The sequence below is a fragment of the Eleutherodactylus coqui genome, chromosome 4, assembly GCF_035609145.1.
Source record: "Eleutherodactylus coqui strain aEleCoq1 chromosome 4, aEleCoq1.hap1, whole genome shotgun sequence".
Classification (NCBI taxonomy): Eukaryota; Metazoa; Chordata; class Amphibia; order Anura; family Eleutherodactylidae; genus Eleutherodactylus; species Eleutherodactylus coqui.
This window is the reverse complement of record NC_089840.1, coordinates 279,666,059-279,691,630: the sequence shown is the minus strand read 5'-3', so window position 1 is coordinate 279,691,630 and position 25,572 is coordinate 279,666,059. Positions and strand designations below refer to the sequence as shown.

Below are 25,572 nucleotides of genomic sequence, written 5' to 3'. Positions count from 1 at the left end.
AGAGAATTAGATTCCATACGTAAAATTTGGACGCTAATTCTTTTGCGCTTAGAATTGAACAATCGAGTTGGGACCCATTAGCTTTTCCTATTTATGATATATTCAATGCCTGTGCCAAATTTCACGTTTCTATGACACCGGAAAGTGAAAAAAATACATTTCGTACGTAAAATTTGGACGCTAATTCTTTTGCGCATAGAATTGAATAATCGAGTTGGGACCCAATTACTTTTCCTATTTTGGAGATAATCTATGCTCGTGCCAAAATTCATGTTTCTACGATATCGGGAAGTTGGAGAACTTTTGGCGAGTGAGTCAGTCAGTCAGTGAGTGAGTCAGTGAGTGAGTCAGTCAGTGAGTCAGTCAGTGAGTCAGTGAGTCAGTGAGTCAGTGAGTCAGTCAGTGAGTCAGTCAGTCAGTGAGTCAGTCAGTCAGTGAGTCAGTCAGTCAGTGAGTCAGTCAGTCAGTGAGTCAGTCAGTCAGTGAGTCAGTCAGTCAGTCAGTCAGTCAGTGAGTCAGTGAGTCAGTCAGTGAGTCAGTCAGTGAGTGAGTCAGTGAGTGAGTCAGTGAGTGAGTCAGTGAGTCAGTCAGTGAGTGAGTCAGTCAGTGAGTCAGTGAGTCAGTCAGTGAGTCAGTCAGTGAGTCAGTCAGTGAGTCAGTGAGTCAGTGAGTCAGTCAGGGCTTTCAGCTTTATATATATAGATTAATAAATTATAAGAAGCCAAAATGACGTCAATGAAAAATCTAACTTGTTCTGCAGAAAGACGTCACATGTGGGGAAATCCATGGGGAGGCCGGGGCTGAAGGGGTTAATGATACCTGCCCCCCAGTGCTGGAGACCCCACATACCTCCACCTGCAGCCGGACAGGAGCCGTGGGGTTGTTCTGTGCTTACAGGACCTGTGATGATGTCACCGTCATGTGATCAGTGTGTGGGAGGAGACAAGGGGGTCACATGACCAGGTCTCTCTGCTCAGTGGATGCAGGACTCTGCTGTGTGAGGATGTATTCAGAGAGTGGATGGAGCGGAGCCGAGCGAGTGGGAGACGGAGGAGCGGAGCCGAGCGTGTGTGAGACGGAGGAGCGGAGCCGAGCGGGTGTGTGTGTGAGACGGAGGAGCGGAGCCGAGCGTGTGAGAAGGAGGAGCGGAGCCGAGTGTGTGTGAGACGAAGGAGCGAGCTGAGCGAGTGCTAGACGGACAAATGGAACAGACCGTGTGCGAGACGGCGGAGCGGAGCAGAGCGTGTGCGAGACGGAGGAGCGGAGCAGCATGAGTGCGAGACGGAGAAGCGGAGCCGAGCGTGTGCAAGATGGAGAAGGGGAGCCGCGTGTGTGTGTGAGACAGAGGAGCGGAGCCGAGCGTGCGCGAGGCGGAGGAGCGGAGCCGAGCGCGTGCAAGATGGAGGAGGGGAGCCGCATGTGTGTGTGAGACGGAGGAGCCGAGCATGCGTGAGGCGGAGGAGCGGAGCCGAGCGTGTGCAAGACGGAGGAGCCGAGCGTGCGCGAGGAGGAGGAGCGGAGCCGAGCGTGTGCAAGGCGGACAGTTAATCTGCGGGTTAGGCAGATCCCTTCCCAGTTTTAGTTTATTAGCGATAGTTTGTTTCCTTTTATGCTGTTGTTTTTTATGGTTTTGTACTACAGTTTGGAGCTACAGGGAATCCTGTGTAGCAGTTGAAGGCTGGATTCACAAGAACGTACATCGACTCTCTCTGCAGGGGGGGAGGATGGAAGAGCCAGGAGCAGTAACTGAGCTCCCGTCCCCTCTCAGCCTCCTCTCTGCCCCTCTGCACTATTTGCAATGAAAGGAGGCGGGGCGGGGGCAGGGCTAAGTTACACAAACTAGCCCCGCCCCCGTCCCACTACAAATGGTGCAGAGGGGCGGAGAGGAGGCAGAGAGAGGGGGCTGGAGCTCAGAGCACTGCTCCTGGCTCTTCCAGCCTCCCCCCCCCCTGCAGAGAGAGACGACGTATATCAGCTGGGCGTGAAAACCAAGCCGATATACGTTCGTGTGAATTCAGCCGAAGCCTGTGATAGACCTTCCACACTGCTGAGTAATAGTTGTCGTGCTTTGTCAGGTTAATGGACCATGTGCAAAGACTGCTGGAGCTGTCTGCTTTGCTGCTGGATTAGTCATGCTGATAGTAGGGTGGAAGTGTGGTTTTCCATTCACTCTGCCAGTTCCCAGGTGTGTAGTGGTTATATATTCTCACCCCTCCCTTTGCTCAGTGCTGCTTATTTCGTTCCATAGTGGAGAACTTGGAGTTTGGAGCTCTGCTGTGCTTGCTGTTCAGTTCATCTCTCCAGGGGTCCCTATATGGACAATCAAGGCCCAAGATGAAGACCGTGGGGTTGTCTTTATCAAGGCAATTACTTTGGTGTTGCATGGGCCTTACATCTTGGTTACGTACGTCAGTTGTGGTGTGCAATGTTCTTCAGTGTCTATCAGCTACTGTAAGTTGTGAACATCACCCTGTATCTGTGCTGAGCGTGGTGCTCGGGTGCTGCACGGACGTGACAATAGTGAAGTCATAGCTCTGGGAGCGTCATTAGTAGGGGGTCTGGGGACTGGCTATAACTAGTGGCAGGGTAATAAATGATTTATTATGTGATTTAGTAAGAGCTCTTAACCCTTTCAAATCCATTTATTTTTTCTCACCCATTCTCCCCAGCTCCAAATAAATTGGAGCTGGGGAGAATGGGTGAGAAAAAATACATTTTCCCTGCACCCTCCTGATCTGACAGAGTTCAGGAGGGTGCAGGGAGGGACCTGCTTACCTGTCCGGCGTCTTCCGTATTCTCCTTCTGGCTCCCGGCTCGGCGATCATGTGACCGCTGGGGTCAGGTGACACCTGGCGGTCACATGATCGCCGGGCCGGGAGACAGAAGGAGAATGCACAAGACGCCGGTCAGGTAAGCAGGTCCTTCCACGGTGCAGGCTCCCGACTCGGCGTTCTTGTGACCGCCGGGGGTCAGGTAACACCGGTGGTCACATGATCGCCGGCCGGAATCCCTGCATTACATAGCGCTAATTGAGCGCTATGTAATGTGTAAAGGAGAAGGCAGAAAGGGTTAAAAACCCTTTCTGCCTTCTCCTCGGGGGTCCTCGATGAGGACCAGTGCAGGAGTGCATCTGCACCCGATGTGCCTGACGATCGGGTGCAGATCCACTCCTGCACTGCAGTGTCGGGCCTGCCCCGACATCGGAGCTGCGGAAGGAAATTATGATGTCGGGGCAGGCCCGACATTGGACTGGAAAGGGTTAATGCTACCTTATAGACCTTTGACTCATTACTGGTGGATATACAAGGTCCTTAGGATGCTATTCTATAAATCAGAGCTAGAATTGATGTTATTCCATCATAGATGTAAGAAATTGTGTAGTATTTGTTATTTCAACCTGATAGTTTGATTGACTTCTCGGTTCAGTGTATTCTTGGGTTTTTGCTTATCTTTCTGCATACTTTGTAGTATAGTGGTAACTTTGTATATTTCTTAGCTGTTGTATTCAGTGCATGCCTGATCTAGTATTTATACACTAATTGGTCCAGTAATACACAGAATCGAAGTGTTTAGTTAAAAATAAAAATATGGTTTTGTTGTTTAGGTGAGATCCAACTCGGATACGACACAATGGTTACATTGTACATTCATCATCTATCCCAGCATGCGGCAGACATGAATCCTCTGCTCGCAGACCCAGGGTTAGAATAGAGGCCTTAGGGACAGGATGGGGCCACCCTATGTGGGTGTGATCAGAGGATTATGGATGGCTCCTTGGAACCTCCATCTTCCTGGATAGGGAAGGCAACACATTACCTAGTGGTTAGCTCAAGTTTTGGTTTGAGGAAGAGGTCATGTCGTTGACGGTATGGGGGAGAAGCCGGGTAGCATGATGAATCGGCCACAAAAGGGGGAACTGTTAGTAAAATGGATATGACTCCATGTTCTATCCTATGCGTAGCCATCTTCTGTGTCTCTATTCACTGTATTCATCTTTCTGGAGGATTTATGGATATTACCCTTTGCAATCCAATTTTGGATTCAGAGTTTCCTAGGGGGTTTTCTCTTTCTGCCATTATACAATGGCACCACCTGCTGGCTAGAGCCAGTATTGCGGTATTGGACATGCTGCAGAGGCCCCCCACAACAGAGCAGCCAGTAATATACCCTGAATACCCCGGCGGACGATGATGTAATTTGATTTTTCCTGAGCACATCATTGTCTGGACTATGAACCTCTCTGGTAAAGACCTGTTGAGCCTAGTTAATCCAGTGCTAACATCCCCATTGTCTGAAGTAAGGTCTTGTTTGACGTGTACCAGCAGAAAGATGTTATCTCAGAGTAATTATATTCTGTTTGATCTTTTTAGATTCATTGGTATATTCGGATGATTGGTCTGCTGGCACTTGTGGTTCCTTTGGCAAACCTACTTACCCCAGGAGAGCGGTTGACAGCAATCAGATCACCCGATGGAACTCCAGATCTAGAATGGAGATGGCAATGGACAAAAAGTACCCAATTGAGAAAACAAGATAGTTTCACATGTACATTCAATCAAGTGTGTACAATAGCGGACGCTACTTTTAAAGGAATAGCACAACTTTATAGAGGAAAAGAACATTCTGGACGTGTTTATGCTCAACCCAAGGATGGAGAAGACCCCTATTTGCTGATATATGATAATAAGACCAGCATAAAATGCTGTAATATGGATCAGAGTTGCATGATGGATTTGGATAAAAGACTTAATCTACATACGTTCAAAAAGAACAATGAACAATGTTGTAAACAAGATATATTTAATCAATCAATATCTTTAAAAGGATTGTATTCTGTATGGTGCCAGAATGCTAGTCAAGTCTATAATAGGTTACCATGGGTATTTATAATTACTATGCTACCCATAAAGCCCCAGATATATAGCATATATACTCGAGTATAAGCCTAGTTTTTTAGCACATATTTTTGTGCTGAAAAAGCCCCCCTCGGCTTATACGCGAGTCAGGAAAGGGTTAATAAAAAAAAACCTCAATACTCCCCTCCCAGACAGTGTCTGTGTCCCCGGCGGTAGTGCGGTAAGCTGCTTGAATTCCTGTGTTCCCGGCAGTGATGCGGCAAGCTGCTTGAATTCTCCCACCTGTCCTCTCTGCTTGGCTCTTCCATCCCCCACCATCAATGCTGTGATTGGTTCAAGCGCCAGCCAATCACAGCCGGCGCTCGATCATTCACAGCCCATCAGTGAATGACTGGCACTCGATCCAATCACAGCACTTACTTACACAGTGCTGATGGCGGGGAATTTGAGAGCTGAGCAGTGAGATGACAGTGGGGAGAATTCTAAAGCAGCTTGCCGCACAGACGCCGGCTGGGAGGTGAGTATGGAGGGCTTTTTTTTCTTACCTAGTATATACTTGAGTCTAGCTCGGCTTATACTCGAGTCAATAAGTTTTACCAGTTTTTTTGTAGTAAAACATATTGACTCGGCTTATACTCGGGTCGGCTAATACTCGAGTATATACGGTAATGATAATCTAGTAAAAATACCTGCTACTTGTCAAAATGTATCCACTAAATCACAGAAAACGGTAATACATTTTAATATTTCTTTCCCAAAAGTAAAGAAGTGTATCAGGCAGAAAAGGGCATGGTATGATACCTTGTTGGGAGGGCTTGGAACTGGAGTAGGTGTCCTGAATTCAATTAATATAAAAATAATGAAAAATAAAGCGTCAAGGGTGGGAACAGAGCTTTCCCAATCAATTAAGTTACTGGCACAGTGGATGCCATCAATACTTCTCCCTCAACGTCTTATGTTAGGTTATAATAAGGATTAGAGATGAGCGAGTATACTCGCCAAGGCACTATTCGCTCGAGCAAAGATTCGGGAGCCGGCGGGGGAGAGCGGGGAGGAACGGAGGGGAGATCTCTCTCTCTCTCCCCCCCCCCCCCCCCCCCGCTCTCTCCTGCTCCCCGCCGCAACTCACCTGTCAGCCGCGGCAGTCCCCGAATCTTTAAGGACGAGCGGGGAGATACTCGGCTAAGGCACATTACTCGAGCGAGTAGTGCCTTAGCGAGTATACTCGCTCATCTCTAATAAGGATGTAGTAACATGATTTAATTTAGATTTTGCTTTACAGCATGATTTATTTAGTAATATGAGTGTTTTTCTTAAATATACGCAGTGTAGTTTGCAATATGTTTACATGATACATGAAAGAGATAAGGCACAATCAGATCTGATGACCAATAATGAGCAATTATGGAGAAATATTTTTAAGAATATAATCCCAGTCGATGTTTGGATAGCCCCAAAGTGTAAAATGTACAGAAACTTATTGTACCGGGCAGTTTAATTATTTTAAAATACAACATTTTGATTGGATGTGTAGATTTGTAGTTCTTCCAATAATATTTGGTCCACATGCCCATCCTTATCAATACTGGTTACCTAAATTTAAAGGTGTAATGATTAGAGATGAGCGAATATACTCGTTTCGAGTAACTACTCGATCGAGCACCGCGATTTTCGAGTACTTCCGTACTCGGGTGGAAAGATTCGGGGGGGGGGGGCGGGGGGAGGCGTGGCGGAGCGGGGGGTAGCAGTGGGGAACGTGGGAGCCCTCTCTCTCTCCCTCCCCCCACTCCCCGCTGCAACCCCCCACTCACCCACGGCGCCCCCCCGAATCTTTTCGCCCGAGTATGGAAGTACTCGAAAATCGTGGTGCTCAGGTGAAAAAGGGGCGTGGCCGAGTAGGCTCGCTCATCTCTAGTAATGATTGATAGTAAAAATCATACTCCTGATTATCTAAACTGTGACAAGACTTTGGATGGGCAGGGTACAGCACTATATGAGCCATGTCTTTTGCAGCATTCAGTTAGTATATGTGATTGGACCGTGTTACCTTCCCGGTTTACTATGTTTGTAGAGATTGGCCCACAGTATATTTGCATAGTTACAAATCAAAGTAATACAACTCGATTATACAGTTTGACTACACCTTTTTTCAGGATGTTTGCGTAATGTTTCATTGTTATATTGGTTTAATGAAATTTATACTTTTTTGCCAGATATAGAGCAATCATTCGTTTTCTATTGGCATCCAGACACATTGCCTGCATCAAATCTTACAGCGTCTCTTACGAAGATTCTTAATCTAATGAGACATACGGAACATTTAAAGAAACATTTAGAGGTCACTAATCAATCATTAATAGAACTTGAAAAACAGACCAAACTATCATTGGTATGATATATTTACAGGTTGGTCTCCTGCTGCTTCCCAGACTTCAAATTGGATATTTCATCCTATGTTATTTGTATTAATTTTATGTATTTTACTCACATTATGGAGTTGTTGTATAACTTACAAAGTAGGTAAACAGAATTCGAAAATGATACCTTTGAGTTATAATAGCTACAAATAGCCAAGGGTGGATCGTGGTGAAAATGTATAAAAGTGACTGTTTGTAGCCCGCCATTTTGTATCTGAAGCAGCCATGAATATATACATATATATACACACACACACACACTGATGATGTAATTTGATTTTCCCTGAACACATCATTGTCTGGACTATGAACCTCTCTGGTAAAGACCTGTTGAGCCTAGTTAATCCAGTGCTAACATCCCCATTGTCTGAAGGTCTTATTACACTCTAAATGTGGCCCCTTTGGTTGTGTGATAACTTGAGGGAAACAAACCTTTGTTCTTTGCACAGATGCAGCTTAGGACATAGTAGATGACTAAGCTAGTTTATAGTGCATAAAAGCTTGGAGTTGATGCATGGAAGACAGAAGCCTCATGAGCAGGGGACGCTCTCTCATGGTGTAGTTACCCAGGGGCTCTCTGTCTTCCGCTGCCCGCTTCTCCAATGGACGTCCAGACAGATGATGTTACGGAAGCATCCTACAGATGGGATTGGTTCTGTCTTTCGCTCCCTCTTCCTGCAGTTGATGATCCAAGACAGATGATGTGTTTGTGATGTGAGTATATTCCTAGGTCAGGTGAATATGATTCATGTATAACCCTTGGTGATATCAGTACTTAACCTTTGCATAAGGAATATTGTAGTAGTGTATGCCATATCACCTATTTCATGTAACTTGGTTTAATTACCACGTATTTTATACCGTTTTGATCGATTATCATCTTACCCTGTTTCCCCGAAAATAAGACGCGTCTTATATTACTTTTTTCTCCCAAATAGGCGCTACGTCTTATTTTCAGGGGGTGTCTTATTTCGCCGCAGCAAATCCTTCTGTGGCCGCTAATCCCTCAATTGGCCAGCTTTGTGGACGAAATTTCTCAGAAATCTCGTCCACATGGGACAGCGAATCTGTCACGGCAAAGCTGGGAGAAGCCGGTATTGTGGTACGGATTCACTGGCCACAGAAACAGAAAAGCGTGCAGCCAGGTCGCTTCAAAACAAGCGGCTGAGTGCCGTGGGTGTTGAAGCAGCGCTTTCCTGGCGGAAATCTCACTGTTTATCGCTGTGGCCAAACTGCGAGATTTCCGCTGGAAATACGCTCTGTGAGAACCCAGCCTTAAGAATCACACACAGGTTGCCTGACTCACACACAGAGCCATAAAAAAATAAGGGCTGTAAAGTAACTTACCTGTCTGCAGACAGGTTCCTGTACCACTTGTAAGCAGGAATGGTATTGCAGCTTCCGGCCACCAGGGGGAGCTCATTACAGCAGACATGTACAGCAGGAACAGAACGTACAGTATGGACTTTTCCAGCCAGCAAGGGGACTCACAACAGCACACTCATACAGCACAGCAGTGACAGGATAACAGCAGATCTACCTATACATCTGGAGGTAGGAGACAACGGGGATGACTTGCCTGCACACTTTACTATGCCTTACTATTGGGGGGTGCCTTATATTTGAAACTTCTGCAAATTTCAGGGGATGTCTTATTTTCAGGGGTGCCTTATTTTCGGGGAAACACGGTATTAATAAAATTGAGTTGCATCAACCCATCTGTCCTTCTTTAAAGCCGTATCCGAACTTGTTGCCTTTCAACTTGGCAAAACAAAGGGTTAAATGTTTCTTTAATAAACCTTGAGTGAATCACTAAGACTTTTGCTCCAGAAGATAGCCACTGTGCCCTTAAGACTGGCGCGGCGGGTTAAACTGACATATCACAAACATTCTATGTAAGCAACTTGTTTAGATTTACTGTTCCAAAAAGTTAATCATGTATGGTTAACTCTGCACCTGCGTGCTTTTGGTTGGCATTTTAGATGTTAAATCCTTTATCTATTATATTATTTAATTTGCCCAATAGTAACAAATGAATTATAATAGATTTGAATTACTGTAATTGAACATGTGACCCTATAAAGGGGTCGCTTGTCACTCAAATAAATAGATTACTTTGGATCACATCTTATGCTGTGTGATTTACCGTTAGTCTCCTGAGCTCAGCTTACCTCTAAACAATTTAATTTGGACCACAAATCGCATATCCTAGAGCGAATATTGGTTTGCAATAACAAAGGCTTACCTAGATCCGGGTCCTCTCTCAAGATTCTCCAATATCGGTTGAGAGCATTTGCGCACCTGTCTAGCCCCTAGGTCAAATGTTCCTATAATCCAGATCTTATCACTTTTTTTGTGACGGGAGCAAGGGACCAGTAGTTCCTGCCTCCTGCAAGAAATCTCAAAGTCATGAGCATCATCCAGAATTCCCTTAGTGTAACACCTTTTTTAAAATCTATTACTTAAATCACCAAACTGCTTATCATAGCTAGCCTTGTCTGAACAGTTACAGCGAGCTCTCAGGAACTGCCCCTTGGGGATACCCTTTTTTTAATGAGTGCAGATGTAAGTTACGCCAGTCAAGAAGACTTTTGCTAGCTGTCTTCTTGCAATGTAATCTAGAAGACGGACAGCCATTGGTCTCTTTTTAATGGTAATATCCAGGAAATTACATTCTGGATTCTGGATTTCTAAGGTAACTTTTAGGCCGAGATCATTATTATTGAGATGCGTAACAAAGTTCTGAAATGCCAATGTGGTGCCATCCCACAGGATAAGGATGTCGTTAATGTCTCAACCAGGTTACAATAAAGGAATTTCAGGTTCCTGAATGCTCCTTGAACACAAGAATTTCTTCCTACCAGCCCAGGTAAAGGATGGCATATGAAGAGGCACATGGACTCCCCATAGCTGGGGTAAAACTTCCACTCTAAAAGAAAGTAATTATGTGTAAGAATAAATACTAACAGATCCAAAACAAACTAATTGTGTTTCTGGAAATGGGTCCACATATGTGAGACGAAATGACATACTGCATCTAAACCACATACCCCCATGGAGGATTGAACTATAGAGTCTCAATGTCAAGGCTAGCAAGCCTTACCCCCTTGTTGACTGAGATTCCCACAATCTGTCAAAGCACGTCTATGGAATCACGGGTATATGATGGAAGCGCTTCAACAAAAGGGTGCAGAATGTGATCCACATAGATACCCCATTTCCCTGAAAATAAGCCCTACCCTGATTTTTGGAGATTTTCAGGGAGGCTTGAAATATTAGCCCTACCCCACAAATAAGCTGTAGCTGCATTACATAATAAAAAGGAATACATTATCTAGCAGACTCAGTCCAGGTCCCTCCTGCTGCTCTCCAGGGCTCCATCGTATATACACACGAGGTTGGGCTTCTTAGCAATAAGCCTCTCAAACTATGTTCAGAGCTAACCACTCTGCGCTAGAGTCCCACCACTGGGTTATAGTCGGTACGTTGGTACAGTCGGCAACGTACTCCCTGACCATATTTTTACACTGTTCCCTCCAACTCAGCCTAGACTGCGGAGTGGTAATACAATCTGGCTGGGGAGCCATAAAACTGGCAAAGGCTTTGGAGAGTGTTCACCTGCCTGCGCTGGACATGCTGCCTGCTACTTGTCCCACTAAAGTACGTCCTCTATCGCTAGCGTTGTCAGATGGGAACCTTAGCATCAGCTTTTCCACCAGGGCCTTGTGGTATTGCATCACTCTCATACTCCTTTCCTCTTCGGAAATGAGAGTAGAAAGGTTCTCCTTATACTGTGGGTCGAGAAGGGTGAACACCCAGTAATCCTGGTTGGCCAGAATGCATCTAGTCTCATTAAATCAGTTACGGTTCCTTTGACCGCTCCATTGACAGCATGAAGTATTAAGAAATTAGAGTGGCCAAACATGGCAGAGTTGCACTCCACCCAGGACCTTGGCCTCTGCCCACACCCTCAACAAACGTGGGCATAAAGTGGACTCGGATGCTGGTACATCTAAGCATCACCACAATTCAACAACCCATTCTAAAACAAAAGATTGCCTTGAAGCAGGAGGTGTCGCAAAAGTTGCCACCACAGGTATACAGTGACCCTGTAATAGTCTCATTAAATCAGTTACGGTTCCTTTGATTGCTCCAAGGATAGCATGAACCGTGAAAAAATTGGAGTGGGCAAAGCAGGACAATGTGTATGTGTCAGATAGCTGGACACCGCTCCGGGAAGTCTTTGTGCACCCACAATATAAGCAAACCCCTGAAACCTTTCTGTAGCAAGAGTATAGGTGAACCCCTCAAACATTTCTGTACCAAGAGTATAGGTGAACCACTGAAACCTTTCTATAACAGGAGTATAGGCGAACCCCTGAAACATCGCTGAAGCAAGACTATAGGCGAACCCCTGAAACCTTTCTTTAGCAAGAGTATAGGCGAACCCCTGAAGCCTTTCTGTAGCAAAAGTATTGGCGAACCCCTTAAACCTTTCTGTAGCAACAGTATAGGCAAACTCCTGAAACCTTTCTTTAACCCCTTAACGACCAAGGACGTACCGGTACGTCCTGTGGCCGCGGGGTATGTATGAAAAGAGGTTGCGATGCAACCTCTCTTCATACAGTGCGGGCATCAGCTGTTTATAACAGCTGACACCTGCGGGCAATAGCCGCGAGCGGCCGCGCGGCCGATCGCGGCTATTAACCATTTAAATGCCGCTGTCAATTCAGCACGGCCCCGCACGGCCCCCCCGCGGTGAGATCGGGGAAGCCGTGCAGGTGTCATGGCAGCCGGGGGCCTAATGAAAGGCCCCAGGGCTGCCTTAACAGACTGCCTGTCAAGCCATCCACACAGGGTGGCTTGAAAGACTGCCTGTCAAAAAGTAGTATGACGTAATGCTATAGCATTACGTCATACTGCAGGAGCGATCAAAGCATCGCATCTTAAAGTCCCCCAGGGGGACTTCAAAGTAATGTAAAAAAAACAATCAATAAAGTTTTTTTTAATTGAAAAAAAAAAAAAGTTGTAAAAGTTTAAATCACCCCCCTTTTGCCATATCTATTATTAAAAAATCTAAATAATAAATTAAAAATATGTATTTGGTATCGCCGCGTCCGTAAAAGTCCGAACTATCAAAGTAGTGCATTATTTTTCCCGCACGGTGAACATCTTCCGGAAAAAAAAAGAAGAACGCCAGAAATGCACTTTTTTTAGTTACCCTGTCTCCCAGAAAAAACGCAATAAAAAGCGATCAAAAAGTCGTATGTATTCCAAAATGGTACGATCAGAAACTACAGGACATCCCGCAAAAAATGAGCCCTTGCTCAACTACGTCGACAGAAAAATAAAAAAGTTATCGCGCGCACAAAATGACGGCAGAAAATAATTGAAAAAAATTTAATGTCTTTGAAAAAAAAAAAAGAGTAGTGTAGTAAAAAAAAACTATACAAGTTTGGTTTCGAAGTAATCGTACCGATCCATAGAATAAAGTTATCATGTAGTTTTTGTTGCCGTTTGTGCGCCGTAGAAGCAAGACGCACTAAAATATGGCAAAATGTCGGTTTTTTTTCATTTTACTCCACTTAGAATTTTTTAAAAGTTTTTCAGTACATTATATGGTACTTTAAATAGCACCATTGAAAAATACAACTCATCCCGCAAAAAACAAGGAAAAAACGAAAATTGAAAAATAAAAATGGCCGCGTCATTAAGGGGTTAACAAGAGTATAGGTGAACCCCTGAAACCTTTCTGTAGAAAGAGTATAGGCGAACCCCTGAAACATTTCTGTAGCAGGAGTATAGGTGAACCCCTCAAACATTTCTGCACCAAGAATATAGGCGAACCACTGAAGCATTGCTGTAGCAAGAGTATAGGCGAACCCCCAAAACCTTTCTGTAGCAAGAGTATTGGCGAACCCATCAAACCTTTCTGTAGCAAGAGTATTGGCGAACCCCTCAAACCTTTCTGTAGCAAGAGTATAGGCGAACCCCTCAAACCTTTATTTAGCAAGAGTATAGGCGAACCCCTCAAACCTTTATTTAGCAAGAGTATAGGCGAACCTCTGAAACATTGCTGTAGAAAGAGTATAGGCGAACGCCTGAAATCTTTCTATAGCAAGTGTATAGGCGAACCCCTGAAACATTGCTGTAGCTAGAGTATATGCGAACCCCACAAATCTTTCTGTAGCAAGAGTATAGGCGAACCCCTGAAACCTTTCTGTAGCAAGAGTATAGGCGAACCCCTGAAACCTTTCTGTAGCAAGAGTATAGGCGAACCTCTGAAACCTTTCTGTAGCAAGAGTATAGGCGAACCCCTGAAACATTTCTGTACAAAGAGTATAGCCGACTCACGGAAAAATTGGTGTATCAAGAGTATAGGTGAACCGCTGAAAAATTTGTGTACCGAGAGTACAGGTGAACACCTGAAACATTTACTTACTAAGAGTGTAGGCGAAGCCCAGAAAAATTGGTTTGCTATGAGTATAGGCAAAGGCCTGAAAAATTGGTTTGCTGTGAGTATAGGCGAAGGCCAGAAAATTTTGTTTGCTATGAGTTTGGATGAAGCCCGGAAAAATTGGTTTGCTCTGAGTATAGGCGAACCCCGGTAAAATGTGTGTACCAAGAGTACAGGTGTACCCCTGAAAAATTGTTTTACCCACGGTGTAGGTGAAACCGTTTTTAAAGATAGAGCTCTTAGTTGCTTAATTTGCTAACAGAGCCTGGAGGCAGCCCTCCAAAAAAATTTGTTTTAACAGAGCCTTTTGGCCCTCTGAAAAATTGGCTGTTCAGCGTGATGACATGCTGGTTTAGGAGGAGGAGGAAGATCAGAGAGGAATAGACCAAGCAACTTCTACCCTTTTTTGGGGTGATAGAGGATGCATGGTTCTCCTGTTCCAGCTGAAAAAATCTTTATGTTTCGCTGCTTTCCACCAGTGGAGAAAAGAAGTCTGGGGAAATCCAGCCTTTGTTCATCTTAATGAGTGTAAGCCTGTCGGCGCTGTCAGTTGACAGGCGGGTACGCTTATCCGTGATGATCCCCCAGCAGCACTAAATACCCTCTCTGATAAGACGCTAGCGGCAGGGTAGGCCAGCATCTCATGTTCGTGCCACGTGTCTAGCTTTGACACCCAATAGTTGTATGGAACAGAGGGATCACGGAGGAAATTGGCTATCAAGTGACATACTGTCATCCCCCATCTCCTGTTCCAACTGAAAAGCGTCGTTTTTTATGCTTAGCAGCGAACTTCTCAGCAGACAAAGCAGCGGGATGGTTACGCTGATAATGGCTGCGTCGACGCTCACCATTTGTGTAGACTCCTCAAAGTTTCCTAGGACCTGACAGATGTCTGCCATCCATGCCCACTCCTCTGTGAAGAACTGAGGAGGCTGACTACCACTCTGCGGCCATGTTGCTGCTGGTATTAAACAATGGCTCTGTGCTGCTCGTACAACCTGGCCAACATGTGCAACGTAGAATTCCATTACGTGGGCACGTCGCACAGCAGTCGGTGCATTGGCAGCTGGAAGCGTTGTTGCAGTGTCCTGAGGGTGGCAGCATCTGTGGTGGACTTCCTAAAATGGGTGCACACACAACGCACCTTGCTGAGCAGGTCAGACAAATGGGGGTAGTTTTTCAGAAAGCGCTGAACCACCAGATTGAACACATAGGCCAGGCATGGCACATTTGTTAGTCTGCCAAGCTGCAGAGCCGCCACCAGGTTACGCCCAGTATCACACACGACCATACCTGGTTGGAGGTTCAGTGATGAAAGCTAGAGGTCTGCTCTGTCAAACCCTGTAACAGCTCTTGGGCGGTGGGCCTCTTCTCTCCCAAGCGGAGTAGTTTCTGCATGGCCTGCTGAAGCTTTCCCACCTCAGTGCTGCAGCGCTTCGAGCTACCGCTAGCAACGTGCTCACACGTGGTAATTGAGAGGTGGAGTGGGTGGAGGAGAAGGGGGGGGGGTGTTTGGAGTAGGTGGCATAATACGCCGGAGAAACCTTCACCGAGGTAGGACCTGCAATCCTCAGTGTGGGTAGCACGTGAGCGGACCCAGGGTCAGACTCGGTCCCAGCCTCCACCAAGTTCACCCACTGTGCCGTCAGGGAGATGTAGTGTCCCTGCCCGCCAGCACTTTTCCACATGTCCATCGTTAACTGGACCTTTCCAGTTATCACGTTGGTAAGGGCACAGTTTATGTTGGGTGAGACGTACTGGTGTAGAGCGAGGACAGCACACTGGGAAAAATAGTGGCGCCTGGAGACCAAGTACCGAGGGACCACCGCTGCCATCATGATGCGGAAAGCCTCCGTGCCTACTAGCCTGTATGGCAGCATCTCCAGGCTAAGTAGTTTTGCGATATGCACGTTTAAAGATTGTGCATGCAGGTGGATGGCCGGGTATTTCTGCTTTTGTTCAAACGATTGTGTTAGCGACAGCTGAACGCCGAGCTGGGACACATTGGTGGAGGCAGTGGAGGACCGTGGAGGCGATGGTGTGGGTGCAGGCTGGGAGGCGCTCATGCCTGCATCCTGGGAGGGGGAATGCATCTCTGTGCCAGGTTGTGACACTGGGGAAGAGGCAGTGGTGTGACCCGCAGGTGGTGAATGGCCTTCGTTCCACCTTGTGGGGTGCTTAGCCATCATATGCCTGCGCATGCTGGTGGTGGTCAGACTGGTAGTGGTGACTCCCCTGCTGATCTTGGTGCGGCACAGGTTGCACACCACTGCTCGTCGGTCGTCTGCGCTCTAACTAAAATACCTCCAGAATTCGAACACCTAGCCCTCTTCACGGAGGCATGCCGCGAGGGGGTGCCGTGAGGAACAGTTGGTGGATTATTTGCTCTGGCTCTGCTTCTCCCATTAGCCACCCCACTGCCTCTTCCAACCTGTTCTGCTGCAGCATTTGCTCCCTTCTCTGAAGCCCTGTCTTCAGTAGGCTTTGCAAGCTAGGTGGGGTCAGTCTCCTCATCGTCCACCAGCTCTTCCTCTGACTCCTCAGTCTGCTCCTCCCTCAAACTTACTGCCCTATCAACCTACTCGCTGACAGACAACTGTGTCTTATCCTCATTATCCACAAATAGCTCTTGAGACAGTAATTCGAAGTCTGTGAAAGTTTCAAATTTTCAGCATCGGTCACGACAAACTCCTCCCGTGGCTGTGGAACCGTTTTTTCAGACTCAGGGCAGGGACCCGAGAAGAGTTCTTGGGTGTATGCCTGTTCATCATAATCTCTCCTTTTCCTGGAATGACCAGGCTCGGAGGAAGGAGGAGCAGCCTGAGGATTCAGAGGTGCATTCCCTTGGGTGGCGGGAGTGGACTGTGTGGAAGACTGGGTGTTGGATAAAGTAATGGAGGCGTTATCTGCTATCCACATCAGCACCTGATCGCACTGCTGTGCTTTTAATAATGGTCTACCACACGGACCTGCAAAATGTGACATGAAGCTGTGAAGTGGAGATACGCGACGCTCTACCAATCCCTCAGCAGCTGCACTGTTTCACACTGCCCAGGACGTCGTCCTCTGCCCACACCTTCACCCTGCCCAGGTCCACATCCTTGACCTCGACCGTCACCCCTATTCTTCATCATGTAGGATAAAGGATAGAGCAGGGCCAGAAAACTTTTATCTGTAGATCCGCTGATCCCTGGGGCTAATTCACCACCCACAGAGGCTGGTAGATTTGAGAGACTCTGAGCAAGGCCAGAAAATATTTAACCACTGTAAAACGCTGAGGCCTAGGCCTAAATCACCGCCCACAGAGACTGGTCGGTTTGAGAGACTCTGAGCAAGGCCAGAAAAAATTGAACCAGTGTATAGCGCTGAGAACTAGGGCTACCTCATGGCACACAGAGACTTTTAGATTTGAGAAACTCTGAACAAGGCCAGAACAAATTTAACCAGTGAATAGCGCTGAGAACTAGGGATAATTCACCGCACACAGAGACTGGTAGATTTAAGAGACGCTGAGCTGCGCCAGAAATAATTAACCCACTGTATAGCACTGGTAGATACACTGCAAAACCGCACCCACCCACGGGTATATAGCGTACACCAACACACGTCGGCAGAATACAGCCGGGATGCTTGAAAAAAAAATTGGTGCACTACTAGTCCTAGCTAGCCAAAATGCTAATGCACACAATGAGAGGAGAAGTCCTAAGAAGAACTGTTGGTTTCTTGTAGTCAGGATCCTTGCCTAACCGCAAACTAATCCCTACACTAACACTTTCCCTATCTCAGCAGCTCTGTCCCTAAACTTTGCCAGCATGCGTCTGAGGTGAGCCGCGGGCGGCAACAGCTTTAATACTCGGCGGACACCTGATCCCACCAGCCACTCACTGCTGCAGACGTGGAGAGGGTTGGCATGTCACAGCAGGAAGTGGTAAAACCTTCCCCGCATGTTTATTGGCTAAAAATGACACTAAACATGCGGGGAAAGGAAATGAAATTTATTCGAGCACCGCTTGTTGCTCGACTCGAGTAGCGAGCATCTCAAGTAGTCTAATACTTGATCGAGTATCAAGCTCGGATGAGTTTGCTCGCTCATCTCTAATGCTGTTGAATAACACAAGGAGTTTTGGGGCTATAAATTCTGCAGTTTTTTGTACTATTCCATGGGGAGCCTGTCGGCACCTGGGGATTTCCTGTTTGGGAAAGACTGAATTGCTTTTACAATCTCCTCCTGCTCCAAGTCACCATCCAGCATTGTCACACTAGTCTGGGGTAATGTTGGGAAAGTAATAGTGTCAAGGTAGGACTTCAGGGCTTCATCAGGGCAAACAGGCTGGGAGGTATACAGATTTGTATAAAAGGCAACAAACACATTATTGATGAGCTCAGGGTCAGTGACCATGGCCCCAGATGTGTCCTGGATTCCTACAATTGGGGGGAATAACATTATTCTCGTTGGTAAGGTGGGCTAAAACAACGCAAGAGTGTTTTCTTGGTATAATCAAACTGTAGTAACTTATATTCTCTCCTCAGACTGTAAAGTGCAGAGTGATTAGCCTCAGTGGGAGCCATAATATAACAGGTTTCTACCTCAGAGAGACAATGCTTCAAGTCCTCCCTTGCCTGCTGCAGAGACTTGCTATAAACTGAGATGGTCCCAGCAAAAGACCCTTTACTGAGGGATTTAAAGGCTTTAAATGTCGAAGCAGCGTTAACTCCCCAGTAAATCTCCGCCTCCTGGTCAGTATAGGTGCAGACATCCTGTTGGTCAAGTCAAAGGGGATTACATCTCTTCCCCCCCAAATTGAGGACCAGCTGTAGCTGTGAGTGGTCTGAAATACCTCAGGGTAGATAATAGATGTCACACACCAAAGGAAGACACTCTGGGGGCCCAAAGCACAGGGCCCGAAGCACAGGTCAATTCCAGAAAAAGAACCATGAGTCACTGAATGACAAGAGTATGCAATATCGTGTGGATGCTTCAAGAGCCACATCTCCTCCAGATGGTCACGTATTAGATCCATCAGGTGGTGGAAGTCCCCATCAATATCAGTGGGGCTGCCTCTAGGAGTATCACCTTAGCCATGATATCATGCAGCATCTGGATATCAGCTGGAGGTGGCAAATAAATATTGACCATGGTTAGTAGCTGTCCGTTAAAGAAGCCCTGCAATATAAGGAAGCGGCCATTGCTGTTTGAATGTGAACGGGACTGATTTACACACAAGCATTGGAGTGATAGGTTGAGCCAACAAATGCATGTTTGAGTGCCTTTAGAGCCCTGCAAATGTGTTTTGGCAGAAGAACAATGTGCGGAGAATAATTTCTAAGGAAATTGAGCACAAGTGATCAATTTATGTTGGAATTAACACCTCTGACATTCCATGAAATAATATGAGAAGGTCACATCTGTACAGATGTTGCACACATGATGGCCCTGGCAGCAGCGTCCATAATGGAATGTGAGTAACATTTTGTAATTTAGTGAAATGTATAAATGTATTGTTTTAACCTATGTCATGCTTGAAAAGGGCAAGCTTAGGAACTTGCCGAAACGCGTTGCATGTAAAATAAAGAAGTATTATACGGACTGCAGAGTCCTACAGTGTATCCTTGGGATCTGTGAGTGCGGGGATATTTTGTTTTTTTTCGGATTGGCTACTGTCTTTTTTTTAATTAGATTTTTTTTATTATAGATATGGCAAAAGGGGGGTTATTTAAACTTTTATTACCTTTTTTTTTTTTTACAATTATTAAAACTTTATTGCTCTCATTTTCACTTTTTTAAAGTTCCCCCTGGGGGACCACAACTAGCGAAAAAAAAATGTATACTCACCTTTCCGCTGCAGCCGGAGTTCAGCCGCGTCTGGCTGGCAGTTCTCCTGAACTGCTTTCTGTAGTATTCAGCAGCCGGGGATTTAAAATCCCCGCCTGCTGAATGAGCTGCCTCTGATTGGTCACAGCCTCACCAATCAGAGGCAGCTCTCACTCACACCCATTCATGAATTCATGAATGGGTGAGTGAGTGCTGCCTCTGATTGGCTCAGCGCAGGGACCAATCAGGGGCAGCTCTCACTCACACCCATTCATGAATTCATTCATGAATGGGTGAGTGAGTGCTGCCTCTGATTGGCTCAGCGCAGGGACCAATCAGGGGCAGCTCTCACTCACACCCATTCATGAATGGGTGAGTGAGTGCTGCCTCTGATTGGCTCAGCGCAGGGACCAATCAGGGGCAGCTCTCACTCACACCCATTCATGAATTCATTCATAAATGGGTGTGAGTGAGAGCTGCCCCTGATTGGTGAGGCTGTGACCAATCAGAGGCAGCTCATTCAGCAGGTGGGGATTTTAAATCCCCGGCTGCTGAATACTACAGAAAGCAGTTCAGGAGAACAGCTGGCCAGACGTGGCTGAACTCCGGCTGCAGCGGAAAGGTGACTATAAATTTTTTTTTTTTACACATTTTAGGATGATTTTCAGGTAAGGGCTTATATTTTTAAGCCCTTCCCGAAAATTCATTCCCGCGTTTGCCGGTAGCCCATTGCTTTCAATGGAGCCGGCTGTATTGCCGGCTCCATTGAATTCAATGGGCTAACATCGTTCTGCTGGGACAAGGTGAGTATTTTTTTTTTTTTTACTTTTTACACATTTCTGGATGAATTTCAGGGAAGGGCTTATATTTTTAAGCCCTTCCTGAAAATTCATCCCGCGCTCGCCGGCAGCCCATTGCTTTCTATGGAGCCGGCTGTATTGCTGACTCCATTGAATTCAATGTTAAGTGCTCGTTTAATCGAGACGAGTACCGCATGGTGCTCGTCTCGAGTAACGAGCATCTCGAACACCCTAATACTCGAATGAGCATCAAGCTCGGACGAGTGTGCTCGCTCATCTCTAATAATAATATAATTTCATGATATAATTTTACAATAATAATAAACCATAACATGTCTTATAAAATCTTGATTGATTAGTTATTATAAATGTGTATAAAATTACCAATATAAGACGGGGATATAAACCTTTTATATTTTTTCTAGTACTTCATTTAATCCCAATGGTACGAACGTTCACAACTTATAAATCCAGTACATTTCCTTACGTCTTAACTGATTTATGGATTTATTATGACTTACTTCTAAAGGGGTTACTGTTAGTTCATTTGGCTGACAACTGTGTACCTCCGTAAAATGCCGCGACACGCTATGTTTATTATATCCTCTCTTTATATTAAACTTATGATTTAATACATGGGCCCTCAATGCATTTTTGGTTCTTCCCACATACTTCATCCCACATTTGCCTTCTAACATGTTGTGAGGTACTGAGGGGCATAGTAGTGGATGGTCGCTACGTCGCCCCTAGGTTCCGTTATTATGCCTAGGGGGACTGGAGGAAGTTCATGAGAATCCAGGAGGGCAATGTAATCTCCAGCAAGTAGTTGCTGGAGGTCTTCCTTTAAAAGTCTTTGGGCCTGGATTTTTGGAATGGATATCAGGTTGGTAGTGGGGCCATCCATTCCACTTCCTCCACTCCAGGGTATGGGCGAGCTCAAGCAGCACAGGTGCCGAGGCTGAGCCAGCAGGAGGAGGTGCATAAATAGCAGGTGCACTGACACAGGGGGGAATAAGATGGCTGCTGGACCCTGGCAGCCTGGGATACCTGCTAGAGCTGAAAACCCTGCTGTGTGTGCAACTGCTGAGTGTGACCTGGACAGGCAGGGACTGCCTAATATCCATTTGTTGGACTGTTATTTTCTTGCCTGAAGCTAAGGCTGAATAGGTGTTGATTATTCTGGACTGACATAAACGCAGGTCACGCCTGCACTTGGACTGCATCCTCTGGTTTCCGTCTCTCACTGCCGCCAACCCGCACTCTACCGAGCTGTCCTCGCACAATGTATATGACATATCTACTATCGCAATCTAATCTATCTTTAAATTTTAACATGATCTCCTCCTCCTTAGATCCCATGGCAATTGTTGTTCTCTGTCTTTTTATAGGCTGGCAGCATTTGCATCTACTTTTATTGCATCTGAATATACCCAATTTATTCTCAGGTTTACCATTTACCACTAATTTTTTAGCTTTTTTCAATTCTGTCCGTGAAGGTGCTATTAAGTTTTGTATAGATCTATTTTTTCGAAAAATGAGTCTGGGATTTTTTTCCAAATGAGCTTGTAATATGGGGTTGTTCTTGTAGTATGGACCAATGTTTCTGTATTATCTTCCGTATGTCCCTAGCTTGAGCATTCAATTTAGTAATAAAGGCTGTTCTATTTTTATTATCACTTTTATCTTTATTTTTATTGGTGATTGGTCTTTCCTCTCTTGTCTTTTGAGCACTATATCTATTTAACGGGTCATTATCAGAGTTGTCACTCTCCTCTCGTTCTCCTAGAACTCTATTAAATGCTGCATCAATTATTTTTTCTGGATAGTTTTTCTCTAAAAATCTTTGTTTTCAAAGTTTAGATTGTTCCACATAATCTGAAGTATTGGTACAATTCCGTCCTATCCTCTTGTATTGCCCGAAGGGGATATTGATTTTCCAATGCCGGGCATGGCAACTATAAAAATCAACATAACTGTTACAATCCACCTTTTTGAAAGTGTGTAGTGGTGATAATATTATTTTGGTGGCTGAGTTCGAAATCCAAAAAAACTAATTTATCGGCATCGATGTTATCGGTGAATTTTAGGTTAAACTCATTCCTGTTTAAATTTTGGATGAATCGTTCTAATCCCTTCCTCTCCCCCTCCCAAATAATTATGTCATCTATGAATCTTTTGTGAAATATTATCCGTCCATTCGAACTGTCCTACATATAGGTTTGCATACGTAGGTGCAAAGTTACAACCCATCGCCGTCCCTCGTTCTTGCTTGAAGAATTTGTTATTGAAAGTGAAATAATTGTTATTTAGAGTCATTGAAATCGCATGGGAAATGAATTGAGCTTGCTGGCTGGGCATCAGCGGGTCTTGCGATAATTGTTCTTGTATGGCTTGTATTCCTTTTATTCGGGATGCTCGAATATAGAGTCTCCACATCTAATGAGCACCAAATGTAGGACTCTTTCCATTTTATTTCGGTCAATAAGTCGATTAAGTGGCCAGAATACTTTAAATATGTAGGGAGGCTCCGCATGTATTTTTGAAGTTGTCTATCTACATACTCAGAGTCTACTTGTGACAGAATTGAAACCTGTAATTATGGGCCTACCAGGGGGGTCTTGACTATTTTTATGGATTTTTGGGAGATGGTGGAAATATGGTGTTTCGGGTTCAATTCGTAGTATACATTTTCCTTCTGTTTTAGTAATACTATTAGTCTCAATACCATTCTGTATTAACGCGACAAGGGATTTTTTTATGGTATTGATGGGATCCTTCTGGAGTGTTGTGTATTGTTCTTTATATTGTATATTGTTTGGGATTAAATGAAGTACTTGGTAATTTTACACACATTTATAATAACTAATCAATAGAGATGAGCGAACGTACTCGTCCGAGCTTGATACTCGTTCAAGTATTAGCGTGTTCGAGATGCTCGTTACTCGTAACGAGTACCACGCGATGTTCGAGTTACTTTCAGTTTCCTCTCTGAGACGTTAGCGCGCTTTTCTGGCCAATTGAAAGACAGGGAAGGCATTACAACTTCCCCCCTGCGTCGTTCAAGCCCTATACCACCCCCCTGCTGTGAGTGGCTGGGGAGATCAGGTGTCACCTGAGTATAAAAATCGGCCCCTCCCGCGGCTCGCCTCAGATGCGTTGTGAGATAGCTGAGGGACAGTGCTGTTGGTGCCGGAGCTGCTATAGGGAGAGTGTTAGGAGTTAGTGTAGGCTTCAAGAACCCCAACGGTCCTTCTTAGGGCCACATCTAACAGTGTGCAGCAGTGTGGAGGCTGCTTTTAGCAGTGTTGCACATTTTTTTTTTTTTTTGGTATATCGGCCGTGCAGAGCATTGCGCCCTGCAGTAATACTACAGGGATAGAATTGTGTAGGCAGGGCCAGAAGACATATATTATCGATTGAATATACGCAGTGGTCCTTTAAAAAAAAAATATTTGAAAAAAAACTATTTGGCCTGCCTGTCACTCTGCTCAGTGTTCTGGGTTCGTGTCTGCTGGGGGTAGTAGTTCTCCAAATAAATACGCAGCCAGCTAAGTGTTACAGCAGGCTTGCGCAAAATTCTTTCATGCCTCTGAAATCACCGCTCTGTTGCACTTAATAACAGTACAACACTGCAGTTCCGTGACACACACATCAGGGACAGAATTGTGTAGGCAGGGCCAGAAGACATATATAGATTGAATATACGCAGTGGTCCTTTAGAAAAAAATATTTGAAAAAAAACTATTTGGCCTGCCTGTCACTCTGCTCCGTGTTCTGGGTCTGTGTCTGCTGCGGGTTGTAGTTCTCCAAATAAATACGCAGCCAGCTAAGTGTTACAGCAGGCTTGCGCAAAATTATTTCCTGGCGTTCCGTAAGCGAACTCAGCCTACAACCACAGGCCAATAAGCGGCACATTAAATTACAGTGTTGTGTTTCTGCATTCCTGGTAATACAGCATGCTGAGGGGTAGGGGTAGGCCTAGAGGACGTGGGCGCGGCCGAGGACGCGGAGGCCCTAGTCCGGGTGTGGGCACAGGCCGAGCTCCTGATCCAGGTGTATCGCAGCCGACTGCTGCGGGATTAGGAGAGAGGCACGTTTCTGGCGTCCCCAAATTCATAGCACATTTAATGGGTCCACGCGGTAGACCCTTATTAGAAAATGAGCAGTGTGAGCAGGTCCTGTCGTGGATGGCAGAAAGTGCTTCCAGCAACCTATCGTCCACCCAGAGTTCTGCGCCGTCCACTGCTGCAACTCAGAATCCTCTGGCTGCTGCTCCTCCTTCCTCCCAGCCTCCTCACTCCATGAAAATGAGACATTCTGAGGAGCGGGCAGACTCCCAGGAACTGTTCTCGGGCCCCTGCTCAGATTGGGCAGCAATGGTTCCTCTCCCACCAGAGGAGTTTATCGTGACTGATGCCCAACCATTGCAAAGCTCCCGGGGTCCGGGGGATAAGGCTGGGGACTTCCGGCAACTGTCTCAAGACCTTTCAGGGGGTGAGGAGGCCGATGACGATGAGACACAGTTGTCTATCAGTGAGGTAGTAGTAAGGGCATTAAGTCCGAGGGAGGAGCGCACTGAGGATTCTGAGGAAGAGCAGCAGGACGATGAGGTGACTGACCCCACCTGGTTTGCTACGCCTACTGAGGACAGGTCTTCAGAGGGGGAGGCAAGGGCAGCAGCAGGGCACGTTGCAAGAGGCAGTGCGGTGGCCAGGGGTAGAGGCAGGGCCAGACCGAATAATCCACCAACTGTTTCCCAAAGCGCCCCCTCGCGCTATGCCACCCTGCAGAGGCCGAGGTGCTCAAAGGTCTGGCAGTTTTTCACTGAGAGTGCAGACGACCGACGAACAGTGGTGTGCAACCTTTGTCGCGCCAAGATCAGCCGGGGAGCCACCACCACCAGCCTCACCACCACCAGCATGCGCAGACATATGATGGCCAAGCACCCCACAAGGTGGGACGAAGGCCGTTCACCGCCTCCGGTTTGCACCGCTGCCTCTCCCCCTGTGCCCCAACCTGCCACTGAGATCCAACCCCGCTCTGAGGACACAGGCACTACCGTCTCCTGGCCTGCACCCACACCCTCACCTCCGCTGTCCTCGGCCCCATCCACCAATGTCTCTCAGCGCACCGTCCAGCCGTCGCTAGCGCAAGTGTTTGAGCGCAAGCGCAAGTACACCACCACGCACCCGCACGCTCAAGCGTTAAACGTGCACATAGCCAAATTGAT

The 25,572-nt window shown here is 46.1% G+C and overlaps 1 protein-coding gene and 1 pseudogene across 5 annotated transcripts in view; both read right to left on the bottom strand.

Annotated features, from left to right (window-relative positions):
- Positions 1 to 902, bottom strand: part of LOC136624352 (zinc finger protein 585A-like) — a 188,413-nt gene extending 187,511 nt beyond the window's left edge. For 4 of the 5 annotated variants that reach the window (XM_066598300.1, XM_066598297.1, XM_066598296.1 and 1 more), the window contains exon 1: positions 850 to 902. The gene's annotated coding sequence lies outside the window, so the exon portion shown is untranslated. The remainder of the gene's footprint in view (positions 1 to 849) is intronic. The other variant, XM_066598291.1, reaches the window with a different exon arrangement.
- The window catches only part of LOC136624527 (zinc finger protein 502-like), a 71,647-nt pseudogene that overhangs the window by 23,433 nt on the left and 22,642 nt on the right, over positions 1 to 25,572 (bottom strand).